The sequence below is a fragment of the Chiloscyllium plagiosum genome, unplaced genomic scaffold, assembly GCF_037043375.1.
Source record: "Chiloscyllium plagiosum isolate Xiang-an unplaced genomic scaffold, Cpla_swu_hap1 HiC_scaffold_42, whole genome shotgun sequence".
Taxonomy (NCBI): domain Eukaryota; kingdom Metazoa; phylum Chordata; class Chondrichthyes; order Orectolobiformes; family Hemiscylliidae; genus Chiloscyllium; species Chiloscyllium plagiosum.
Genome location: NW_028270180.1, coordinates 37,378,406 through 37,397,507, shown reverse-complemented (window position 1 = coordinate 37,397,507; position 19,102 = coordinate 37,378,406).

The following is a 19,102-nucleotide window of genomic DNA, read 5'->3' as shown; positions in this document are numbered from 1 at the left end:
GTGTTAGGGTCTGGAATAGAGTGCCTGAGCGTGTGGGATAGGCCGGATTAATCCTGGTGTTAGGGTCTGGAATTCAGTGCCTGAGAGTGTGGGGAGGCTGGATCAATCCATGGGTTAGGTTCTAGAACACAGTGCCTGAGAGTGTGGAATATGCCGTGTCAATACAGGGATTAGGTTCTGGAACAGAGAGCCTGAGAGTGTGGGGTAGGCCGGATTAATCCAGGGGTTAGGGTCTGCAACACAGTGCCCGAGTGTGTGGGGTAGGCCGGGTCAATCAAGAGTTAGGGTCTGGAATACAGTGTCTCAGAGCGTGGGGTAGGCCAGAATAATCCAGTGGTTAGGGTCTGGAACACAGTGTCTGAGAGTTTTGGGGAGGCTGGTTTAATGCAGTGGTAAGGGTCTGGAACACCGTGTCTGAGAGTGTGGCGGGGGCCGGTTTAATGCAGGGTTTACGGTCTGGAAGACAGTGTCAGAGAGTGAGGAGGCGGCCAGGTTAATCCAGGGGTTCGGTCTGGAAGACAGTGCCTGAGGGTGTGGGGGTGGCTGGGTAAATCCAGGTGTTAGGGTCTGGAATACACTGTCTGAGAGTGTGGGAAGGCTGGGTCAAACCAGGGTTTAGGGCCTGGAACAAAGTGCCTGAGAGTGTGGGGGAGGCCGGTTCAATGCAGAGTTTAGGGTCTGGAGCACAGTGGCTGAGAGTGTGAGGTAGGCCAGATTACTCCAGGTGCTAGGGTCTGGAACACAGTGCCTGAGAGTGTGGGATAGGCCAGATTACTCCAGGGGTTAGGGTCTGGAACACAGTGCCTGAGAGTGTGGGATAGGCCAGATTACTCCAGGGGTTAGGGTCTGGAACACAGTGCCTGAGAGTGTGGGCAGGCTGGGTCAATCCAGGGGTTAGGGTCTGGAACAAAGTGCCTGAGTGTGTCGGGGAGGCCGGGTCAATCCAAGGATTAGATTCTGGAACAGAGTGCCTGAGAGTGTGGGGAAGGCCGGATTAAGCCAGGGGTGAGGTTCTGGAACACAGTGCCTGAGAGTGTGGGGAGGCCGGTTTAATGCAGGTGTTAGAGTCGGGAACACAGTGCCTGAGCGTGTGAGATAGGCCGGATTAATCCAGGTGTTACGGTCTGGAATACAATGCCTGAGCGTGTGGGGAGGCTGGGTCAATCCAAGGATTAGATTCTGGAACAGAGTGCCCGAGAGTGTTAGGTTAGGCCGGATTAATCTATGTGTTAAGGTCTGGAACAGAGTGCCTGAGTGTGTGGGAAAGGCCGGATTAATCCAGGTGCTGGGGTCTGGAATTCAGTGCCTGAGAGTGTGGGGGAGGCTGGGTCAATCCAGGGATTAGGTTCTGGAACACAGTGCCTGAGAGTGTGGGATATACCGTGTCAATACAGGGATTAGGTTCTGGAACAGGGAACCTGAGAGTGTGGGGTAGGCAGGATTAATCCAGGGGTTATGGTAAGGAACACAGTGCCTGAGAGTGTGCGGGAGGCTGGTTTAATGCTAGGGTAAGGGTCTGCAACACAGTGCCCGAGCGTGTGGGGTAGGCCGGGTCAATCGAAGAGTTAGGGTCTGGAATACAGTGTCACAGAGTGTGGGGTAGGCCGGAATAATCCAGGGGTTAGGATCTGGAACACAGTGCCTGATAGAGTGGGTTAGGCAAGATTAATCCAGGGGTTAGGGTCAGGAACAAAGTGCCTGAAAGTGTGGGGTAGGCCGGGTCATCCAGGGATTAGGTTCTGGAACACCGTGTCTGAGAGTGTGGCAGAGGCCGGTTTGATGGAGGGTTTACGGTCTGGAAGACAGTGTCAGAGAGTGAGGAGGTGGCCAGGTTAATCCAGTGGTTCGGTCTGGAAGACAGTGCCTGAGGGTGTGGGGGTGGCTGGGTAAATCCAGGTGTTCGGGTCTGGAATACACTGTCTGAGAGTGTGGGGTAGGCTGGGTCAAACCAGGGTTTAGGGCCCGGAACAAAGTGCCTGAGAGTGTGGGGAGGCCAGATTAATCCAGGGTTTAGGGTCTGGAACAAAGTGCCTGATTGTGTGGGGGAGGTTGGTTTAATCCAGGTGCTAGGGTCTGGAACACAGTGCCTGAGAGTGTGGGGTAGGCCAAATCAGTCCAGGGGTTAGGGTCTGGAACACAGTGCCTGAGAGTGTGGGTTAGGCTGGGTCAATCCAGGGTTAGCTCTGGAACAAAGTGCCTGAGAGTGTGGGGGAGGCCGGGTCCAACCGGGGGTTAGGGTCTGGAACAAAGTGCCTGAGAGTGTGGGGGAGGCCGGTTTAATGCTGGGGTTAGGGTCTGGAACACAGTGCCTGAGAGTGTGGGGTAGGCCGGGTCAATCCAGGAGTTAGGGTCAGGAACACAGTGCTTGACAGAGTGGGATAGGCTGGTTTAATCCAGGGGTTCGTGTCTGGAACACAGTGCCTGAGAGTGTGGGTTAGGCTGGGTCAATCCAGGGTTAGCATTGTAACACAGTGCCTTAGATTGTGGGATAGGCCGGATTAATCCAGGAGTTAGGGTCTGGAATACAGTGCCTGAGAGTGTGGGGAGGCTGGGTCAATCCAGGGGTTAGGGTCTGGAACACAGTGCCTGAGTGTGTGGGATATGCCATGTCAATACAGGGATTAGGTTCTGGAATACAATGGCTGAGAGTGTGGGCTCGGCCGGATTTATCCAGGTGCTGGGGTCTGGAATTCAGTGCCTGAGAGTGTGGGGGAGGCTTTGTCAATCCAGGGATTAGGTTCTGGAACACAGTGCCTGAGAGTGTGGGATATACCGTGTCAATACAGGGATTAGGTTCTGGGCCAGGGAACCTGAGAGTGTGGGGTAGGCCGGATTAATCCAGGGGTCATGGTCTGGAACACAGTGCCTGAGAGTGTGCGGGAGGCTGGTTTAATGCTAGGGTAAGGGTCTGCAACACAGTGCCCGAGCGTGTGGGGTAGGCCGGGTCAATCCAAGAGTTAGGGTCTGGAATACAGTGTCTCAGAGTGTGGGGTAGGCCGGAATAATCCAGTGGTTAGGATCTGGAACAAAGTACCTGAGAGCATGGGATAGGCCGGGTCAATCCAGGAGTTAGGGTCAGGAACACAGTGCTTGAGAGAGTGGGATAGCCTGGATTAATCCAGGGGTTATGGTCTGGAACAAAGTGCCTGAGAGCATGGGATAGGCCGGATTAATCCAGGAGTTAGGTCTGGAACAAAGTGCCTGATTATGTGGCGGAGGCCGGTTTAATGCAGAGTTTAGGGTCAGGAACACAGTGCCTGAGAGTGTGAGGTAGGCCGGATTAATCCAGGTGCTAGGGTCTGGAACACAGTGCCTGAGAGTGTGGGGTAGGCCGGATTAATCCAGGGGTTAGGGACTGGGACACAGTGTCTGAGAGTGTGGGATATGCCGTGTCAATACAGGGATTAGGTTCTGGAACAGAGTGCCTGAGAGTGTGGGGTAGGCCGGATCAATCCAGGGGTTAGGGTCTGGAACAGAGTGCCTGAAAGTGTGGGGTAGGCCGGGTCAATCCAGGGGTTAGGTTCTGGAACACCGTGTCTGAGAGTGTGACGGAGGCCGGTTTAATGCAGGGTTTATGGTTTGGAAGACAGTGTCAGAGAGTGAGGAGGAGGCCAGGTTAATCCAGGGATTAGCGTCTGGAAGACAGTGCCTGAGGGTGTGGGCGTGGCTGGGTAAATCCAGGTGTTCGGGTCTGGAATACACTGTCTGAGAGTGTGGGGTAGGCTGGGTCAATCCAGGGTTTAGGGCCTGGAACAAAGTGCCTGAGAGTGCCAGGGAGGCTGGGTCCAACCAGGGGCTAGGATCTGGAACACAGTGCCTGAGAGTGTGGGGATGGCCGGATAAATCCAGGTGCTAGGGTCTAGAACACAGTGCCTGAGAGTGTGGGGTAGGCCAGATTAATCCAGGGGTTAGGGACTGGGACACAGTGTCTGAGAGTTTTGGGGAGGCTGGTTTAATGCAGTGGTAAGGGTCTGGAACACAGTGCCTGAGAGTGTGGGTTAGGCCGGATTAATCCAGGAGTTAGGGTCTGGAATACAATGCCTGAAAGTGTGGGGAGGCTGGGTCAATCCAGGGGTTAGGGTCTGGAACACAGTGCCTGAGTGTGTGGGATATGCCATGTCAATACAGGGATTAGGTTCTGGAACACAGTGCCTGAGAGTGTGGGCTCGGCCGGATTTATCCAGGGGTTAGGGTCTGGAACACAGTGCCCGAGTGTGTCGGATAGACCGGATTAATACAGGGGTTAGGGTATGGAACACAGTGCCTGAGAGTGTGGGAAGGCTGGGTCAATCCAGGGGTTAGGGTCTGGAACAAAGTGCCTGAGTGTGTCGGGGAGGCCGGGTCAATCCAAGGATTAGATTCTGGAACAGAGTGCCTGAGAGTGTGGGGAAGGCCGGATTAATCCAGGGGTGAGGTTCTGGAACACAGTGCCTGAGCGTGTGAGATAGGCCGGATTAATCCAGAGGTTCGGGTCTGGAACAAAATGCCTGAGAGCATGGGATAGGCCGGATTAATCCAGGAGTTAGTGTCTGGAACAGAGTGCCTGAGAGTGTGGGGGAGGCCGGGTCAATCCAGAGTTAGCTCTGTAACACAGTACCTTAGATTGTGGGATAGACCGGATTAATCAAGGGGTTAGGGTGTGGAACACAGTGCCTGAGAGTGTGGGATAGGCCGGATTAATTCAGGAATTAGGGTCTGGAACACAGTGCCTTAGAGTGTGGGGGTGGCCGGATAAATCCAGGGGTTGGAATCTGGAACACAGTGTCTGAGAGTGTGGGTTAGCCCGGGTCAATCCAAGGGTTAGGGTCTGGAACGCAGTGCCTGAGAGTGTTGGAGAGGCCGGATAAATCCAGGGTTTAGGGTCTGGAAGACAGTGCCTGAGAATGTGGGGTGGGCCGGGTCAATCCAGGGGTTAGGGTCTGGAACAAAGCGCCTGAAAGCTTGGGATATGACGGATTAATCCAGGGGTTATGGTCTGGTACACAGTGCCTGTGAGTGTGGGTTGGGCCGAGTCAATCCAGGGTTAGCACTGGAACACAGTGTTTGAGAGAGTAGGATAGGCCGGATTAATCCAGGGGTTATGGTCTGGAACACAGTGTCTGAGAGTGTCGGGGAGGCCGGTTCACTCCAGGGGTTAGAGTCTGGAACAAAGTGTCTGAGTGTGTCGGGGAGGCTGGGTCAATCCAGGGGTTAGGGTCTGGAACAAAGTGCCTGAGTGTGTGGGATAGGCCAGATTAATCCAGGTGTTAGGGTCTCGAATACAGTGCCTGAGAGTATGGGGAGGCTGGGTCAATCCAGGGGTTAGGGTCTGGAACACAGTGCCTGAGAGTGTGGGGTAGGCCGGATTAATCCAGGGGTTAGGGTCTGGAACACAGTTCCCGAGCGTGTGGGGTAGGCCGGGTCATTCCAAGGGTTAGGGTCTGGAATACAGTGTCTCAGAGTGTGGGGTAGAATGGAATAATCCAGGGGTTAGGAGCTGGAACACAGTGTCTGAAAGTGTGGGATAGGCCGGGTCAATCCAGGGGTTAAGGAGTGGAACACAGTGCCTGAGAGTGTGGGGAGGCTGGGTCATTCCAGGGGTTAGGTTCTAGAACAAAGTGCTTGAGAGTGTGGGATAGGCCGGGTCAATCCAGGAGTTAGGGTCAGGAACATAGTGCTTGAGAGAGTGGAATATGGCTGGTTTAATCCAGAGGTTCGGGTCTGGAACACAGTGTCTGAGAGTGTGAGATAGCCTGGAATAATCCAGAGGTTATAGTCTGGAACAAAGTCCCTGAGAGCATGGGATAGGCCGGATTAATCCAGGAGATAGGGTCTGGAACAAAGTCCCTGAGAGCATGGGATAGGCCGGATTAATCCAGGAGATAGGGTCTGGAACAAAGTGCCTGAGAGTGTCGGGGAAGCCGGGTCAATCCAGGGATAGCACTGTAACACAGTGCTTTAGATTGTGGGATAGGCCGGATTAATCCAGGGGTTAGTGTGTGGAACACAGTGCCTGACAGTGTGTGATAGGCCGGATTAATTCAGGGATTAGGGTCTGGAACAGAGTGCCAGAGAGTGTGGGGGTGGCCAGGTAAATCCAGGGGTTAGGATCTGGAACACAGTATCTGAGAGTGTGGGTTAGCCCGGGTCAATCCAAGGATTAGGGTCTGGAACACAGTGCCTGAGAGTGTGGGGAAACTGGGTCAATCCAGGGGTTCGGGTCTGGAACACAGTGCCTGAGAGTGTGGGGTAGGCCAGATTAATCCAGGGTTGAGGGTCTGGAACACAGTGCCTTAGAGTGTGGGATAGCCTGGATTAATCCAGGGGTTATGGTCTGGAACAAAGACCCTGAGAGCATGGGATAGGCCGGATTAATCCAGGAGATAGGGTCTGGAACAAAGTGCCTGAGAGTGTGGAGTAGGCCGGATTAATCCAGGGGTTAGGGACTGGAACAGAGTGCCTGAGAGTGTGGGGTAGGCCAGATTAATCCAGGGGTTAGGGTCTGGAACACAGTGTCTGAGAGTGTGGGGGAGGCAGACTCAATCCAGGAGTTAGGGTCTGGAACACAGTGTCTGAAAATGTCGTGTAGGTCGGATTAATCCAGGGGTAAGGATCTGGAATACAGTGTCTGAGAATGTGGGTTAGCCTGGGTAAATCTAGGGGTTTGGGTCTGGAACACAGTGCCTGAGAGTGTGGGGAAGCTGGGTCAATCCAGGGGCTAGGGTCTAGAACATAGTGCCTGAGAGTGTGGAATAGGCCGGATTAATCCAAGGGTTTGGGTCTGGAATAGAGTGTCTGAAAGTGTGGGGTAGGCAGGATTAATCCAGGGGTTAGGGTCTGGAACAAAGTGCCTGAAAGTGTTGGGTAGGCCGGATTAATCCAGGGGTTAGGGTCTGGAACACAGTGTCTGAGAGTGTGGGGGAGGCAGACTCAATCCAGGGGATAGGGTCTGGAACACAGTGTCTGAAAATGTCATGTAGGTCGGATTAATCCAGGGGTTAGGGTCTGGAACACAGTGCCTGAGAGTGTGGGATAGGCCGGATTAATCCGGGGGTTAGGGTCTGGAACAAAGTGTCTGAGAGTGTGGGGAGGCAAACTCAATCCAGGGGTTAGCGTCTGGAACACAGTGTCTGAAAATGTTGTGTAGGTCGGATTAATCCAGGGGTAAGGATCTGGAATACAGTGTCTGAGAATGTGGGTTAGCCCGGGTGAATCCAGGGGTTTGGGTCTGGAACACAGTGCCTGAGAGTGTGGGGAAGCTGGTTCAATCCAGGGGTTCGGGTCTGGAACACAGTGCCTGAGTGTGTGGGGTAGGCCGGATTAATCCAGGGGTTAGGGACTGGAACACAGTGCCTGAGAGTGTGGGGAAGCTGGTTCAATCCAGGGGTTCGGGTCTGGAACACAGTGCCTGAGTGTGTGGGGTAGGCCGGATTAATCCAGGGGTAAGGGTCTGGAACACAGTGCCTGAGAGTATGGGGTAGGCCGGGTCAATCCAGGAGTTAGGGTCAGGAACACAGTGTCTGAGAATGTGCGGTAGGCCGGATTAATCCAGGAGTTAGGGTCAGGAACACAGTGTCTGAGAGTGTGCGGTAGGCCGGGTCAATCCAGGAGTTAGGGTCAGGAACATAGTGCTTGACAGAGTGGGATAGGCTGGTTTAATCCAGGGGTTCGGGTCTGGAACACAGTGCCTGAGAGTGTGAGATAGCCCGGATTAATCCAGGGGTTATGGTCTGGAATACAGTGCCTGAGAGTGTGGGATATGCCATGTCAATACAGGGATTAGGTTCTGGAACACAGTGCCTGAGTGTGTCAGATTGACCGGATTAATACAGGGGTTAGGGTCTGGAACACAGTGCCTGAGAGTGTTAGAAGGCTGGGTCAATCCAGGGGTTCGGGTCTGGAACAAAGTGCCTGAGTGTGTCGGGGAGGCCGGGTCAATCCAAGGATTAGATTCTGGAACAGAGTGCCTGAGAGTGTGGGGAAGGCCGGATTAATCCAGAGGTGAGGTTCTGGAACACAGTGCGTGAGAGTGTGGGGAGGCCGGTTAAATCAGGTGTAAGAGTCTGGAACAGAGTGCCTTTAGATTGTGGGATAGGCTGGATTAGTCCAGGTGTTACGGTCTGGAACAAAGCGCCTGAAAGTTTGGGATAGGCCAGATTAATCCAGGGGTTATGGTCTGGAACACAGTGCCTGAGTGTGTCGGAGAGGCCGGGTCAATCCAAGGATTAGATTCTGGAACAAAGTGCCTGAGCTCGTGGGATAGGCCAGATTAATCCAGGTGTTAGGGTCTCGAATATAGTGCCTGAGAATGTGGGATAGGCCGGGTCAAGTCAATCCAGGGGTTAGGGTCTGGAACAAAGCGCCTGAAAGCTTGGGATAGGCTGGATTAATCCAGGTGTTAGGGTCTCGAATACAGTGCCTGAGAATGTGGGATAGGCCGGGTCAAGTCAATCCAGGGGTTAGAGTCTGGAACAAAGTGCCTGAGTGTGTCGGGGAGGCCGGGTCAATCCAAGGATTAGATTCTGGAACAAAGTGCCTGAGAGTGTGGGGAGGCTGGGTCAATTCAGGGGTTAGGGTCTGGAACACAGTGCCTGAGAGTGTGGGATATGCCATGTCAATACAGGGATTAGGTTCTGGAACACAGTGCCTGAGAGTGTGGTGTAGACGTGATTAATCCAGGGGTTAGGGTCTGGAACACAGTGCCTGAGAGTGTGGGGGAGGCTGGTTTAATGCTCGGGTTAGGGTCTGTAACACAGTGCCCGAGCGTGTGGGGTAGGCCGGGTCATTCCAAGAGTTAGGGTCTGGAATACAGTGTCTCAGAGTGTGGGGTAGGCCAGAATAATCCAGAGGTTAGGGTCTGGAACACAGTGTCTGAGAGTGTGGGATAGGCCGGGTCAATCCAGGGGTTAAGGAGTGGAACACAGTGCCTGAGAGTGTGGGGAGGCTGGGTCATTCCAGGGGTTAGGTTCTAGAACAAAGTGCTTGAGAGTGTGGGATAGGCCGGGTCAATCCAGGAGTTAGGGTCAGGAACATAGTGCTTGAGAGAGTGGAATAGGCTGGTTTAATCCAGGGATTCGGGTCTGGAACACAGTACCTGAGAGTGTGGGATAGGCCGGATTAATCCAGGGGTTATAGTCTGGAACAAAGTCCCTGAGAGCATGGGATAGGCCGGATTAATCCAGGAGATAGGGTCTGGAACACAGTGCCTGAGAGTGTGTGGGAGGCTGGTTTAATGCAGTTGTAAGCATCTGGCAGACAGGGCCTGAGAGTGTGGGATAGGCCGGATTAATCCAGGAGTTAGGGTCTGGAACAAAGTGCCTGAAAGTGTCGGGGAGGCCGGGTCAATCCAGGGTTAGCACTGTAACACAGTGCCTTAGATTGTGGGATAGGCCGGATTAATTCAGGGATTAGGGTCTGGAACAGAGTGCCAGAGAGTGTGGGGGTGGCCGGGTAAATCCAGGGGTTAGGATCTGGAACACAGTATGTGAGAGTGTGGGTTAGCCCGGGTCAATCCAAGGATTAGGGTCTGGAATAGAGTGTCTGAAAGTGTGGGGTAGGCCGGATTAATCCAGGGGTTCGGGTCTGGAACACAGTGCCTTAGAGTGTGGGATAGCCTGGATTAATCCAGGGGTTATGGTCTGGAACAAAGTCCCTGAGAGCATGGGATAGGCTGGATTAATCCAGGAGATAGGGTCTGGAACAAAGTGCCTGAGAGTGTGGGGTAGGCCAGATTAATCCAGGGGTTAGGTTCTGGAACACAGTGTCTGAGAGTGTGGGGGAGGCAGACTCAATCCAGGGGTTAGGGTCTGGAACACAGTGTCTGAAAATGTCGTGTAGGTCGGAGTAATCCGGGGTAAGGATCTGGAATACAGTGTCTGAGAATGTGGGTTAGCCTGGGTAAATCTAGGGGTTTGGGTCTGGAACACAGTGCCTGAGAGTGTGGGGAAGCTGGGTCAATCCAGGGGCTAGGGTCTAGAACATAGTGCCTGAGAGTGTGGAATAGGCCGGATTAATCCAAGGGTTAGGGTCTGGAATAGAGTGTCTGAAAGTGTTGGGTAGGCCGGAATAATCCAGGGGTTAGGGTCTGGAACACAGTGTCTGAGAGTATGGGGGAGGCAGACTCAATCCAGGGGTTAGGGTCTGGAACACAGTATCTGAAAATGTCGTGTAGGTCAGATTAATCCAAGGGTTAGGGTCTGGAACACAGTGCCTGAGAGTGTGGGATAGGCCGGATTACTCCAGGGGTTAGGGTCTGGAAGACAGTGCCTGAGATTGTGGCACAGGCCAGGTCAATCCAGTGGTTAAGGTCTGGAACACAGTGCCTGAGAGTGTGGGATAGGCCGGATTACTCCAGGGGTTAGGGTCTGGAAGACAGTGCCTGAGAGTGTGGGGTAGGCTGGGTCAATCCCAGGGGTTAGAGTCTGGAACAAAGTGCCTGAAAGCTTTGGATAGGCCAGATTAATCCAGGGGTTAGGCTCTGGAACACAGTGCCTGAGAGTGTGGGTTAGGCCGAGTCAATCCAGGGTTAGCTCTGGGATACTGTGCCTTAGATTGTGGGATAGGCCAGATTAATCCAGGGGTTCAGGTGTGGAACACAACGCATGAGAGTGTGGGAAAGGCCAGATTAATTCAGTGATTAGTGTCCAGAACAGAGTGCCTGACAGTGTGGGGGTGGCTGGGGAAATCCAGGGGTTAGGGTCTGGAACATAGTGCCTGAGAGTGTGGAATAGGCCGGATTAATCCACGGGTTAAGGTCCGGAATACAGTGCCTGAGAGTGTGGGGGAGGCTGTTTAAATGCTGAGGTTAGGTTCTGGAACAGAGTCCCTGAGAGTGTGGTGTAGGCCGGATTAATCCAGGGGTCAGGGTCTGGAACACAGTGAGAGTTTGGGAGAGGCTGGTTTAATGCAGTGGTAAGGATCTGGAACAGAGTGCATGAGAGTGTGGGGGATGCTGATTTAATGCTATGGTTAGGGTCTGCAATAAAGTGCCCGAGCGTGTGGGGTAGGCCGGAATAATCCAATACAGTGTCTCAGAGTGCGGGATGGAGCGGAATAATCCAGGGGTTAGAATCTGGAACACAGTGTCTGAAAGTGTGGAACAGGCCGGGTCAATCCAGGGGTTAATGAGTGAAACACAGTGCCTGAGAGTGTGGGGAGGCTGGTTTAATGCAGTGGTAAGGGTCTGGAACAAAGTGCTTGAGATAGTGGGATAGGCCGGATTTATCCAGGGGTTATGGTCTGGAACACAGTGCTAGAGAGTGTGGGGAGGCTGGGACAATCCAGGGGTTAGGGTCTGGAACAAAGTGCCTGAGTGTGTCTTGGAGGCTGGGTCAATATAAGGATTATATTCTGGAACAGAGTGCCTGAGAGTGTGGGGTAGGCCGGATTAATCCATGTGTTAAGGTCTGGAACAGAGTGCCTGAGCGTGTGGGATAGGCCGGATTACTCCAGGTGTTAGGGTCTGGAATTCAGTGCCTAGAGTGTGGGTTGGCTGGGTCAATCCAGAGATTAGGTTCTGGAACACAGTGCCTGAGAGTGTGGGATATGCCGTGTCAATACAGGGATTAGGTTCTGGAACAGAGAGCCTGAGAGTGTGGGATAGGCCGGATTAATCCAGGGGTTAGGGTCTGCAACACACTGCCCGAGCGTGTGGGGTAGGCTGGGTCAATCCAAGAGTTAGGGTCTGGAATACAGTGTCTCAGAGTGTGGGGAGGGCCGGAATAATCCAGGCATTAGGGTCTGGAACAAAGTGCCTGAGAGTGCCGGGGAGGCCGGGTCAATCCAGAGTTAGCTCTGTAACACAGTGCCTTAGATTGTGGGATGGGCCAGATTAATCCAGGGGTTAGGGTGTGGAACACAGTGCCTGAGAGTGTGGGATCGGCCAGATTAATTCAGGGATTAGGGTCTGGAACAGAGTGCCTGAGATTGTGGGAGTGGCCGGGTAAATCCAGGGGTTGGGATCAGGAACACAGTGTCTGAGAGTGTGGGTTAGCCCGGGTCAATCCAGGGGTTAGGGTCTGGAACACAGTGCCTGAGAGTGTGGGCAGGGCCAGGTCAATCCAGGGGTTAGGGTCTGGAACACAGTGCCTGAAGGCTTGGGATAGGCCGGATTAATCCAGGGGTTATGGTCTGGAACACAGTGCCTGAAAGTGTGGGTTAGGCCGAGTCAATCCAGGGTTAGCACTGGAACACAGTGTTGGAGAGAGTGGGATAGGCTGGATTAATCCAGGGGTTAGGGTCTGGAACACAGTGCCTGAGAATGTGGGGAGGCTGGGTCAATTCAGGGGTTATGTTCTGGAACACAGTGCCTGAGAGTGTGGGATATGCCTTGTCAATACAGTGATTAGGTTCTGGAACAGAGTGCCTGAGATTGTGGGGTAGGCCGCATTAATCCAGGGGTTAGGGTCTGGAACACAGTGAGAGTGTGCGGGAGGCTGGTTTAATACAGTGGTAAGGGTCTGGAACACAGTGCCTGAGAGTGTGGGGGAGGCTGGTTTAATGTTAGGGTTAGGGTCTGCAACACAGTGCCCGAGCGTGTGGGGTAGGCCGGAATAATCCAGGGGTTAGGATCTGGAACACAGTGTCTGAGAGTGTGGGATAGGCCGGGTCAATCCAGGGGTTAAGGAGTGGAACAAAGTGCCTAAGAGTGTGCGATAGGCCGGGTCAATCCAGGAGTTAGGGTCAGGAACACAGTGCTTGAGGGAGTGGGATAGGCTGGTTTAATCCGGGGTTCGGGTCTGGAACAAAGTGCCTGAGAGCATGGGATAGGCCGGATTAATCCAGGAGTTAGTGTCTGGAACAAAGTGCCTGAGAGTGTCGGGGAGGCCGGATCAATCCAGAGTTAGCTTTGTAACACAGTGCCTTTAGATTGTGGGATAGGCCGGATTAGTCCAGGGTTTAGGGTCTGGAAGACAGTGCCTGAGAGTGTGGGGTAGGCCGGGTCAATCCAGGGGTTAGGGTCTGGAACAAAGCGCCTGAAAGCTTGGGATAGGCCGGATTAATCCAGGGGTTATGGTCTGGAACACAGTGCCTGAGAGTGTGGGTTAGGCCGAGTCAATCCAGGGTTAGCAGTGGAACACAGTGTTGGAGAGAGTGGGATAGGCTGGATTAATCCAGGGGTTATGGTCTGGAACACAGCGCTAGAGAGTGTGGGGAGGCTGGGTCACTCCAGGGGTTAGAGTCTGGAACAAAGTGCCTGAGAGTATCGGGGAGGGCGGGTCAATCCAGGGGTTAGAGTCTGGAACAAAGTGCCTGAGTGTGTCGGGGAGGCCGGGTCAATCCAAGGATTAGATTCTGGAACAGAGTGCCTGAGAGTGTGGAGTAGGCCGGATTAATCCAGGTGTTAGGGTCTGGAACACAATGTCTGAGATTGTGGGGGAGGCCAGTTTAATGCAGTGGTAAGGGTCTGGAGCAGAGTGCCTGAGAGTGTGGGGGAGGCTGGTTTAATGCTCGGGTTAGGGTCTGGAACACAGTGCCCGAGCCCGTGGGGTAGGCTGGGTCAATCCAGAAAATAGGGTCTGGGATACAGTGTCTCAGAGTGTGGGGTCGGCCAGAATAATCCAGAGGTTAGGATCTGGAACACAGTGTCTGAGAATGTGGGATAGGCCGGGTCAATCCAGGGGTTAAGGAGTGGAACACAGTGCCTGAGAGTGTGGGGAGGCTGGATTAATCCAGTAGTTAGGGTCAGGAACATAGTGCTTGAGAGAGTGGGATAGGCTGGTTTAATCCAGGGGTTCGGACCTGGAACACATTGCCTGAGAGTTTGGGGAGGCTGGATCAATCCAGGGGTTAGGGGCTGGAACAAAGTGCCTGAGTGTGTCGGAGAGGCCGGGTCAATCCAAGGATTAGATTCTGGGACAGAGTGCCTGAGAGTGTGGGGAGGCCGGATTAATCCAGGGGTGAGGGTCTGGAACACAGTCCCTGAGCGTGCGGGATAGGCCGGATTAATCCAGGTGTTACGGTCTGGAATACAGTGCCTGAGAGTGTGGGGAGGCTGGGTCAATTCAGGGGTTATGTTCTGGAACACAGTGCCTGAGAGTGTGGGATATACCGTGTCAATACAGGGATTAGGTTCTGGAACAGGGAACCTGAGAGTGTGGGGTAGGCAGGATTAATCCAGGGGTTAGGGTCTGGAACACAGTGCCTGAGAGTGTGGGGGAGGCTGATTTAATGCTAGGGTAAGGGTCTGCAACACAGTGCCCGAACGTGTGGGGTAGGTCGGGTCAATCCAAGAGTTTAGGTCTGGAATACAGTGTCTCAGAGTGTGGGGTAGGCCAGAATAATCCAGGGGTTAGGATCTGGAACACAGTGTCTGAGAGTGTGGGATGTGTCTGAGAGTGTGGGATAGGCCGGGTCAATCCATGGGTTAAGGAGTGGAACAAAGTGCCTGAGAGCGTGGGATAGGCCGGGTCAATCCAGGAGATGGGGTAAGGAACACAGTGCTTGAAAGAGTGGGATAGCCTGGATAAATCCAGGGGTTATGGTCTGGAACAAAGTGCCTGAGAGTGTGGGGGAGGCCGGGTCAATCCAGAGTTACCTCTGTAACACAGTACCTTAGATTGTGGGATAGGCCGGATTAATCCAGGGGTTAGGGTGTGGAACACAGTGCCTGAGAGTGTGGGTTAGGTCGAGTCAATCCAGGGTTAGCAGTGGAACACAGTGTTTGAGAGAGTGGGATAGGCCGGATTAATCCAGGGGTTATGGTCTGGAACACAGCGCTAGAGACTGTGGGGAGGCCGGGTCACTCCAGGGATTAGAGTCTGGACAAAGTGCCTGAGTGTGTAGGGGAAGCCGGGTCAATCCAAGGATTAGATTGTGGAACAGAGTGTCTGAGAATGTGGAGTAGGCCGGATTAATCCAGGTGTTACGGTCTCGAATACAGTGCCTGAGAGTGTGGGGAGGCTGGGTCAATTCAGGGGTTATGTTCTGGAACACAGTGCCTGAGAGTGTGGGATATGCCGTGTCAATACAGTGATTCGGTTCTGGAACAGAGTGCCTGAGATTGTGGGGTAGGCCGGATTAATCCAGGGGTTAGTGTCTGGAACACAGTGCCTGAGAGTGTGGGGGAGGCTGGTTTAATGCTCGGGTTAGGGTCTGGAATACAGTGCCCGAGCGTGTGGGGTAGGCCGGGTCAATCCAATACAGTGTCTCAGAGTGTGGGGTAGGCCGGAATAATCCAGAGGTTAGGATCTGGAACTTAGTGTCTGAGAGTGTGGGACCGGCCGGGTCAATCCAGGGGTTACGGTCTGGAATAAAGTGCTTGAGAGTGTGGGATAGGCCGGATTTATCCAGGGATTAGGGTCTAGAACACAGTGCTTGAGATAGTGTGATAGGACGGATGTATCTAGGGGTTATGGTCTGGAACACAGTGCTAGAGAGTGTGTGGAGGCTGGGTCAATCCAGGAGTTAGGGTCTGGAACAAAGTGCTTGAGAGTGTCGGGAAGGCCGGGTCAATCCAGGGGTTAGAGTCTGGAACAAAGTGCCTGAGTGTGTCGGGGAGGCCGGATTAATCTACGTGTTAAGGTCTGGAACAGAGTGCCTGAGCGTGTGGGATAGGCCGGTTTAATCCAGGTGTTAGGGTCTGGAATTCAGTGCCTGAGAGTGAGTGGAGGCTGTGTCAATCCAGGGATTAGGTTCTGGAACACAGTGCCTGAGAGTGTGGGATATGCCGTGTCAATACAGGGATTAGGTTCTGGAACAGGGGGCCTGAGAGTGTGGGGTAGGCCGGATTAATCCAGGAGTTAGGGTCTGGAACAGAGTGCCTGAGCGTGTGGGATAGGCCGGTTTAATCCAGGTGTTAGGGTCTGGAATTCAGTGCCTGAGAGTGTGTGGAGGCTGTGTCAATCCAGGGATTAGGTTCTGGAACACAGTGCCTGAGAGTGTGGGATATGCCGTGTCAATACAGGGATTAGGTTCTCGAACAGGGGGCCTGAGAGTGTGGGGTAGGCCGGATTAATCCAGGAGTTAGGGTCTGGAACACAGTGCCTGAGAGTGTGGGGCAGGCCGGGTTAATCCAAGAGTTAGGGTCTGGAATACAGTGTCTGAGAGTGTGGGATAGGCCGGGTCAATCCAGGAGTTATGGTCAGGAACACAGTGCTTGAGGGAGTGGGATAGACTGGTTTAATCTGGGGTTCGGGTCTGGAACAAAGTGCCTGAGAGCATGGGATAGGCAGGATTAATCCAGGAGTTAGTGTCTGGAACAAAGTGCCTGAGAATGTCGGGGAGGCCGGGTCAATCCAGAGTTCGCTCTGCAACACAGTGCCTTTAGATTGTAGCATAGGCCGGATTAATCCAGGGGTTAGGGTCTGGAACACAGTGAGAGTGTGTGAGAGGCTGGTTTCATGCAGTGGTAAGGGTCTGGAACACAGTGTCTGAGAGTGTGGGGAGGCGGGTTTAATGCTAGGGTTAGGGTCTGCAATACAGTGCCCGAGCGTGTGGTGTAGGCCGGGTCAATCCAATACAGTGTCTCAGAGTGTGGGGTAGGCCGGATTAATCCAGGGGTTAGGGTCTAGAACACAGTGCTTGAGATAGTGTGATAGGACGGATGTATCTAGGGGTTATGGTCTGGAACACAGTGCTAGAGAGTGTGTGGAGGCTGGGTCAATCCAGGAGTTAGGGTCTGGAACAAAGTGCTTGAGAGTGTGGGGTAGGCCGGATTAATCCAGGGGTTAGGGTCTGGAACACAGTGCCTGAGAGTGTGGGGGAGGCTGGTTTAATGCTCGGGTTAGGGTCTGGAACACAGTGCCCGAGCGTGTGGGGTAGGCCGGATTAATCCAGGTGTTAGGGTCTGGAATTCAGTGCCTGAGAGTGTGTGGAGCCTGGGTCAATCCAGGGATTAGGTTCTGGAACACAGCGCCTGAGAGTGTGGGTTATGCCGTGTCAATACAGGGATTAGGTTCTGGAACAGGGAGCCCGAGAGTGTGGGGTAGGCCGGATTAATCCAGGGGTTAGGGTCTGGAACACAGTGCCCAAGCGTGTGGGATAGGCCGGGTCAATCCAGGAGTTAGGGTCAGGAACATAGTGCTTGAGAGAGTGGGATAGGCTGGATTAATCCAGGGGTTATGGTCTGGAACAAAGTCCCTGAGAGCATTGGATAGGCCGAATTAATCCAGGAGATAGGATCTGGAACAAAGTGCCTGAGAGTGTCGGGGAGGCCGGGTCAATCCAGGGTTAGCTCTGTAACACAGTGCCTTAGATTATGGGATAGTCTGGATTAATCCAGGGGTTAGCGTGTGGAACACAGTGCCTGAGAGTGTGTGATAGGCCGGGCTAATTCAGGGATTAGGGTCTGGAACACAGTGTCTGAGAGTGTGGGGGTGGCCGTGTCAATCCAAGGGTTAGGTTCTGGAACAAAGTGCCTGAGAGTGTGGGGGTGGCCGTGTCAATACAGGGGTTAGGGTCTGGAACACAGTGCCTGAGAGTGTGGGATAGGCCGGATTAATTAACCAGTGACACTTAGAATTTTTTCAGGTCAGTACAAATCAGTAACCAGCGACACTTGGAATTTTTTCAGGTCAGTACAAATCAGTAACCAGCGACACTTAGAATTTTTTTGAGTCTGTAGAAGTCAGTAACCAAGTGCATTTTTGAATTGGTTACTGACTTCTCCTTTCGAGTTGCGGCTGCGGTTGGCTTCAATTAGTCGTGGGGGCTTAATTATCGCCCAGGGGAGCGTGCCCCGGTAGTGTGGCCGGGGACGGAGTGCCTTTTGAAGGGGGTGTTTCTGAATTTGGATCCTTTTTGAGTTGCATTGCCGGATGGGTGTGATTTTGAAGGGTGTGTTTGCCTGGATTGCCACCGGCGGTGGGGTCAGGCTTAGGGTGAGTGTTTGGTTGCTGGTTAGCGAAAGGGTTAGACTTCGGTTTAGTGTTCGGGTTCCCGTTTTGGTAATGTTGGATGTGCATTTTCCAAGGAGGCGAATCCAGGGCTTCAGAGGGAAGTTGAGTGCTCGGGGCCGGGTCGCCCGGTCGGGTTTGACCCGGCGGTTCTGCGGATGGTCTCGCCTTCGAGAGCGGAGCGGCCCCCGCGTGCAGGCCGACTTTCATGTATTTCCAACGGTGGCAAGTGGTCCAAACTGTGATGGGAGCGAACTTGACTGCTCATACCGACTTTGAGACTTCTAAGCTGGGTGTCTCAGCCGGGTTTGACCCGGCGGTTCTGCTGACGGTCTCGCCTTCGAGAGCGGACCGGCCCCCGTGTTCAGGCCGATTTTCATGCAATTGGAGCGGTGGCAAGTGGTCCAAAGTGTGATGGGAGCGAATGTGACAGCTCATACCGACTTTGAGTGCTCGGGGCCGGCTGGCCTGGCCGGATTTGACCCGGCGGTTCAGCCGACGGTCTCGCCTTCGAGGTCGGACCCTGCCACCGTGTTCAGGCCGAGTTTCACGCATTTCCCACGGTGGGAAATCAGTAACCAGAACAACTTAGAAAAATGCCCGAAAATGAGAAATCAGTAACCAGAAAAACTTAGAAAAACGTTTGAAAATGAGAAATGAGTAACCAGAAAAACTTAGAAAAACATTTGAAAATGAGAAATGAGTAACCAGAAAAACTTAGAGAAATGCCGAAAAAGAAGAAATCAGTAACTAGAAACACTTGGAAGAATGCCCAAAAATGAGAAATGAGTAACTAGAAAAACTCAGAGAAATGCCCAAAAAGATGAAATCAGTAACCAGCAAAACTTAGAAAAATGCCCAAAAATGAGAAATGAGTAACCAGAAAACCTTAGAAAAATGCCCGAAAATAAGAAATCAGTAACCAGAAAAACTTAGGAAAAAACACTTAGAATATTTTTCAGCAAAGTGTGAAAAATATTCTAAGTGTCAGCGGAGGAAAGTGCCGAAGCATCGGGAAAGATTCACAAACTCGCGCCGAACATGTGTTCCGAAGTGCCGGAGGAACTGTGTGAATTGAGCCCGGCAATTGGCCAACTGTCATTTTGTGTCTGCAGCCTGAAAACTTTTGTCTGTTGCGGAAATCCCGACCGGGAAAAATCCAAACGGTTTTGCGGGGATCGAGCGATGCAGTCAAATTTGAAATTCAGACCCATTCAGTGCCACTTGCATTTGTTACACAGTGAGGTTGGCGGGGTACCCGGAGATTTCTGGGAACACGATTTTTAGAA